Source organism: Chrysochloris asiatica, unplaced genomic scaffold, assembly GCF_000296735.1.
Source record: "Chrysochloris asiatica unplaced genomic scaffold, ChrAsi1.0 scaffold00016, whole genome shotgun sequence".
Classification (NCBI taxonomy): domain Eukaryota; kingdom Metazoa; phylum Chordata; class Mammalia; order Afrosoricida; family Chrysochloridae; genus Chrysochloris; species Chrysochloris asiatica.
This window is the reverse complement of record NW_006408534.1, coordinates 17,930,027-17,936,419: the sequence shown is the minus strand read 5'-3', so window position 1 is coordinate 17,936,419 and position 6,393 is coordinate 17,930,027. Positions and strand designations below refer to the sequence as shown.

Genomic DNA, 6,393 nt, shown 5'->3' with positions numbered 1-6,393 from the left:
TTGCCCATCAGCAAATGCAGGTTCTGTGTGCTTTTCTCCCCCTAGCTTAACTGTATTCATGTCATTATGGTCAACCCTACTTTGAGGAGGCATTTTTTCCCACAATCGCTTTCTGAGTGCCCTCCCACCTTCCAGTCCTATGTCTGACAATGTTTCTCTGCTATGCATAGAGTTTTCAGTGACTAGCAAGTTACACTCCCAAAAAGAGTCTTCTTCCAGGTAGAAGTTAATTGTATCACTTCCAGCACTAGAATATATATTTTTCTTGTAAATCCTCCCAAATCCAGAAAGTCCCTACATTCCTCTCTGTGGACTCAAACTTCAGACTTTTTGGTTAGCAGCCAAGCGGCTGTTTACACCACCCAGCGACTCCAAACTGTGCTTACACTTCCTTATGACATTGCTGGTAATGTAGACACAGGCTCTCCCAGAAATAGCCCAGGATTCAGGGAAGTCTGATTCTGAGTAGACCTCAATGGAAGATCTCATCCCAGCCCACTGCTGTACCCAGCGCGGGTACTGCCTCCACAGTCAGGAACAAGGAGCTGGGCGGACAGGCTCCCGGCACTGCCCTCGCCTCTTACGTCAGAAATATGCTGAGGGTGTGATTTTTCATTCCCTCACAATATTAGACTAAGCAGATGATATTGGGCAAAATATATTGTAGCTATAATTCATATTAATGGGAATTCAATAGTGGCAACTTGTCATCTGCTGAGATTAAAAGTGAATATTGTGTTACAAAAGCATTAAAAAGGCATTATGAATTAGATTCCACTGCACCACATTGTGTTCCTTGTACATACAGGCAGTTCCCGTATTGTGAACGAGTTCCATTCCTAAGACTGTCGTTAAATTCAATGTATAGGTAAATCAGAATTTAGGTACGGGTTCATATCTTATGTTTGTCAAATGTTTGTCTTTAGCTCACTGCCATCTAGTCGATTCCAACTCATAGCGATCCTTTATATGGTTTCAAAGGCTATAAATCTTTATGGGAGCAAAAGGCCTCATATTTTTCCCAAGGAGCAGCTGGTGGATTCGAACTGTTAACCTTGTGGTTAGCAGTCCAATGACACCCTACAGTGCCACCAGAGTGCTTTAAATGTTTGTCTTAGTACATAGTATATGGCTGTGGCGTACCTTTCTAGGCATAAAAACATTAAAGAAACACTTCCAGATACACTAAAACACATTTAGCATAATAATATAGTAATAATAATGCTTTTATGTGCATCACAAAGTATTGCCTATTTGTAATGATGAACCTTGAATTTTTAATATAATAAGCTTTGGTGAGGAGGGGATTGGTTCTTTACAGGTTGTCCACGTTAGATGTTCATAACCCAAGGACTTGCCTATATTTAAAGAAACTGAGAAATTGGTGCTTGGATTTGGGATGTATCCATTTTTGTGATCCCAACAATGCACTCACCATTTTGGGACCCCATTGATGTGACAGGTCACCATGCAACCAGGGGAGTCCATGCACCTCATCTCCTTAAAATGTGAGTTACACATCTCAAAAGAGTCTTCCTCCCCGCAGAAGTTAGTAACTGTCACTTCCAACACTAGACTATGTATTTTTCTTGTAAATCCTCCCAAGTCCAGAAAGTCCCTAGCCTCTGCCTCCAGGCTCTGGAATGTAGGTTGCACAGCCAGGGCTCCCGTGGACTCTGAGTCAGCAGCAGCCCTCCCCTCTCACACCCACCTCAGGATCCCTCAGGTGTGAGGACGGACACACCCATGGTTAGTCAGGCAAGTGGGCCTTAGCAGCTGCTTCCTGGGTGGAAGGAACCCCAGTCTGCCAACACCATCCTAATTGGGACTTCTCAATCCTTTGCTCCCATCTTGAAGATTTCATCATCTGCTGGGCTGTGAAGTCCAGATCCTTGTGTCTCCAGACTGGAAGGCATCAGGGCGCATCTAAGGATACTGCATGCTCCCTGGCTCCTCCCCATGGTGTCTCCACTTGGCCCTGAGAAGAGATGGTGGGGGTTCTTGGCTGGAGTCAGTCTATCTTGTTTTTGTTTTGTTGTGTTGTGTTTTAAATCAAAATGAAGAATTTGGTTCAGAATGGCAGAATGATTGCCCCCAAAGAAAATCTAGAAGGAAAGAAGCCCAGGTCTCTGTCCCATGTGCAGCTATAAAAAGAGCAAGTCAAAAGCCCCAGGCATAGCTGGTCTTCCATGTTTAAAGATCTTCAGGGGCCAAAGAAATACTCCTATGACCATTGCCGATTTCATGGGCAGTTCAGAAGTAGCTGGTGATTTGTAAATGATTTTCATGATAGGAGCAACTTATGTTGGATAACTTATTTAGGGGCAACTAGAGAGAGGAGAGGGGATGCAGTGTGAAAGGCAGTCAGAGCAAAAGTGGTTTTTACATGAAGTAGGGACAATTAGTCAGCCAACCACAAGAATCAATCTTAGTTGGAAGATCACTGCACACCCAATATATGAGAGTGAATAAAATATTATCCCCACTCTGGTTATAGAACTTTTAAAATCAACTTTTACAAAAGACAAATACATAATTTTTCAACATGATTTTTTTGCTTTTCAATACATTTTGTCTATCTGTCAACAAGCTTTTGTATTCCCTTATTTAAAAGTGTTTTAGGCTGAGCTGTGAGCCACAAATGTACCACTGTCTTCACTTCTTCATCAGAGGTGAATCTTCATTCTCAAAGGGCTGCTTTCAAGGAACCAAACAAGTAAAAAGTCTGATGGAACAAAATCAGGACTATAGGGAGGATGCTTTCACACCTTAAAACGATGTGTTAACAGTGTGGGCAGATCACAATGCCCTTGGCTAGAGGTCCTCTGCCTTTAATCCTAAATTTTGACTTCAGCTCTTCAGTGAGCATCTCACTGTAAGAAGCATTGTTGATTGTTGAATCTTTCTCCTGATAGTGTTCCAACACCAGTCCTTGAGAATCCCAGAAAACTGTAAGCATCAATTTTCAGCTGATGGTTGACTTTTGAACTTTTTCTTGATTGGTGATTGAGGATGTATCCATTCCATGCTCTGCCATTTACTCTCAGGCTTGTAGTCATGAATCCATGTCTCTTTACCAGTAATGATTTTTTATTTAAAAGAATTTTTTACCTTCCTTCGAGTATCAGTCCAAATTTTGTTTGCAGATGTCCAAACACTTCTGTTGATGCCCTTCCATGAATTGTTTCGGTACCCATCTCGTACATACTTTTCAAAACCTGAGTCTGTAGTGGATTATTTCATAAGCAGAGCCATGGCTGATTTGTCACATAACCCATTGTCACTCGTCTATTCAACAGAATCATTTCACATGGTCAAAGTTGTCATCAGTTGTGGACGTGGATGGGAGTTTTAATATAACTGAAGTGCGGATAAGTTTTTACTCACCCTAGTACATATAAGTATTTAACCCATATCTTTGCCGGCACAGAGATGAGATAGAGGCTAGATTCTAGATTAGGACTGCTCGTGTTGCATTCAAGACCTAGCTGTTCTTTTCTAGCTATGTACCCTTTTGCAAATTTATTAACCTCTCACAGCCTGTTTCCCCTTCTATACAATGGGATTATAATACTACCCGGCTCACGGGGTTGTTGAACCCAATGCTGACTAGTCGATTCTAACTTATAACAAATCTGTAGAGCATGATAGAACTATTCCCTAAGGTTACCCAGGCTGTAAATCTTTTTCCATCAGAACTACTGGTGGGTTTGAACTGCCGACCTTTTAGTTAGCAGCCCAACTTTTAACTAGATTGTTGCAAAGTTAACACTGCAGAGCACCTGCAGCAGTGTCTGAGTGGAGGATGCTCACTGAACATGTGATCTGTTGTATTTCCATGGCCAACTCCATGTGGCCTGCACTTGTCTGTCTCCCTGAGAATGTGGGCTCCTGGGACAAAGGTGTTGCACTTGCTAGCAGTCACTCTTACCTGCTCTGTGATGGGTGCTCAAGAAAGGTGTGTTGAATGACAGAATTGAGTTGTGGGTGGAAGAAAGTATAATCATGGAAATCCACTTGCTTTACTCAAAAGTAGCTGTGTGCTTTTGAATATTGTATTCCATTTGTTCATGGTCTTAGATTCTCATTTTAGAAGCTCTGTGACTGCCTCTTGTTCTTTGTACGGCATCTTAGTGACAGTCATCAACAGCCCATAAATAAACTAAATGCATATTGAAATGTTAAAGAAATTCTAAGTTAAGGCACATTGCAATGTCATAGCTGTGCTTCCATGAAAGGAAAAAAACATGTCTTCTATACCCAACCGCACATTTTGTTTATTGGTGGATGTGGTGATAGCTGTGTTTTTGTTGTCATTTTATTTTGCTTTTGAAAATATTTGTTAAGGACCAGAAGCTCTACGTGCTTCATCTCAGCTCTTACAGCAACCCCATATAGTGTGTCTATTTCAGCATTTTACACATGAGGAAATAGGGTTTCTTGCATAATTTGCTCAATACTTTTAAATTATAAGTGATAGAACTGGGATTTGAACTCAGATCTTTTTCACTTCAAAGCCTATGTCCCTAGCTCCCAATTCTTTTTTCTCCAGACGTCTGCCCCTATATGTCTCTCAGGAGCCTAAAATTTAAATGGTCAGGATTAAATTCCATATTTTTAGCCCAAATCTGCTCTTCCCCATGCATGCCTGGATCAAGCCAGGGTCTACCATCCACCCAAACTGTACAAGCTCCCTTGACCTTCCCCTTCTCCTGGCTATCTTCCTCAGCAACACTGCCTATCAGTTCCACCATGAATATTTCTCCCATTCTTCTAGCTCTGTCTGTTCCCATTACAGAATCCATGCCATATTCAGTTGCCCCTCAGGGACACACAATCTCTTCAACACTCTCCCTGCCTCCCTTTTGTTCACTCGCATACCATCCCATCCATTCTCCACTGCTGCAAATCGGATCCTGACACTCTTCTGCTTTATTACCAAAAAAAAAATGCAATTATTCCAAACTTGCCCTAAAGACAAGTGACTTCAAACCCTTGATGATCTCACCTCCACTCACCAACCTCAGTTCTCACCTGCACTTCCACTCCCCACATTTTAGCCAAACATCAGATGCAAGCCCCAATTGGAGTGTATGTGTCACCTTGAGGTATGATGGGGCCAGAACATGAATTAGAAAGAGGTCAGGCTGCCTGTGCTTGTGGATACAGTAGGACAAAGGAGCGGACAAATCTCTACATTGAGGATCATTCCCATCCCCTTGGTACACAGAGTTGACAGGAATGGGGAACTTAGACATTGGCTACCCAAAATGGGGGAACTACAAAGTCAAGAAGTGACTGGCTTACAAGCTTTCAATAGGGAACCTAGCTCCACAGGATACAAGGAAAAGTAGAACCTCCACTGAATTTTTTCCAACGTGTGTGGATGGGGTTGATAAAAGGTGAAGGGGAAAGGACTCCTGTGGTTCAATAGGGAATGATTGCTATCAGGTCTGACAGTGAGTGTTAGAAAGGTAAATGTAAATGTTTGGTAACAAAAGGAGGAGAGTGGCTGATTTTACAGGCCAGGAGCAGAGATCCCTGGAACCATCAATGGAGAAAAGCAAAGTACGGGACCCTGTCTGGGGAGGCAGTTATGCTAAGGATGGAGGCAGAGACAATGACCATGATGTGGACAGAAGGAGCGGCTGGGGACTCTGGACTCAAGGAGGGAGAGGAGCTGTGGGCTGGTGGGGGGGGGCAGGCGTGTGGGGTGTACCCTTTGGGTGTTTGATGATGCATGCAGGGGATTGTGAGCATTGCAATGAAACAAAATACAACAGGATGAATGTAAAGATAATGTTCGCCCATATAAACTAACACATAATTCACAATAAAAACTTTTTTAACAAAAAAGAGAGGTCAGGCAGTGCGGGGTATGAGTCGTTGGTGAGTTGATGAACCCCTCTATATTCTCATTTTCCTTATCTGTAGAATGGAGATAATAGCAGAATTGCTTTACAAGAGTTGTCTATGAATTAGGGAAAGACCAGGCAAAAAATGGGATCCATCACTACGTGAACAATTAAGCTCAGTAAATATTGGTGGCAGTATCTGAAGTACAAGTTACAAGTTTTATTTAAAAGATAATTCCTGAGAACCTTTTTGTGGTTTTTTTTTTTAAGAAATTGACCCTCTTCTGAGAAAAATACCAAGTAAAATATTGAAGCAGCAATCGCTTGTTGGGTTCTCCTAGGCTCGTCTATAGGAGTCAGACACCTCCTCCCTGTGGCAGGGCTTGAGTGAAACTCCATGGTTGGTCCTCCTCTTCTTGTCCCCACGACTTGGACCCTCTCTCATTTATTCATTCAGCAAATGCCTACACTTTATTTACTGAGCAGCTTCTTTTGGCTCAGCCAGATTGGGATGGCCTTCTCTGAAGGATGCTTCCTT

The 6,393-nt window shown here is 42.4% G+C and overlaps 1 protein-coding gene across 1 annotated transcript in view; it reads left to right on the top strand.

Moving 5' to 3' along the window:
* LOC102839032 (kelch-like protein 29-like) overlaps positions 1 to 6,393 on the top strand; it is a 229,371-nt gene that overhangs the window by 23,059 nt on the left and 199,919 nt on the right. The gene's annotated exons all lie outside the window — the stretch shown is intronic.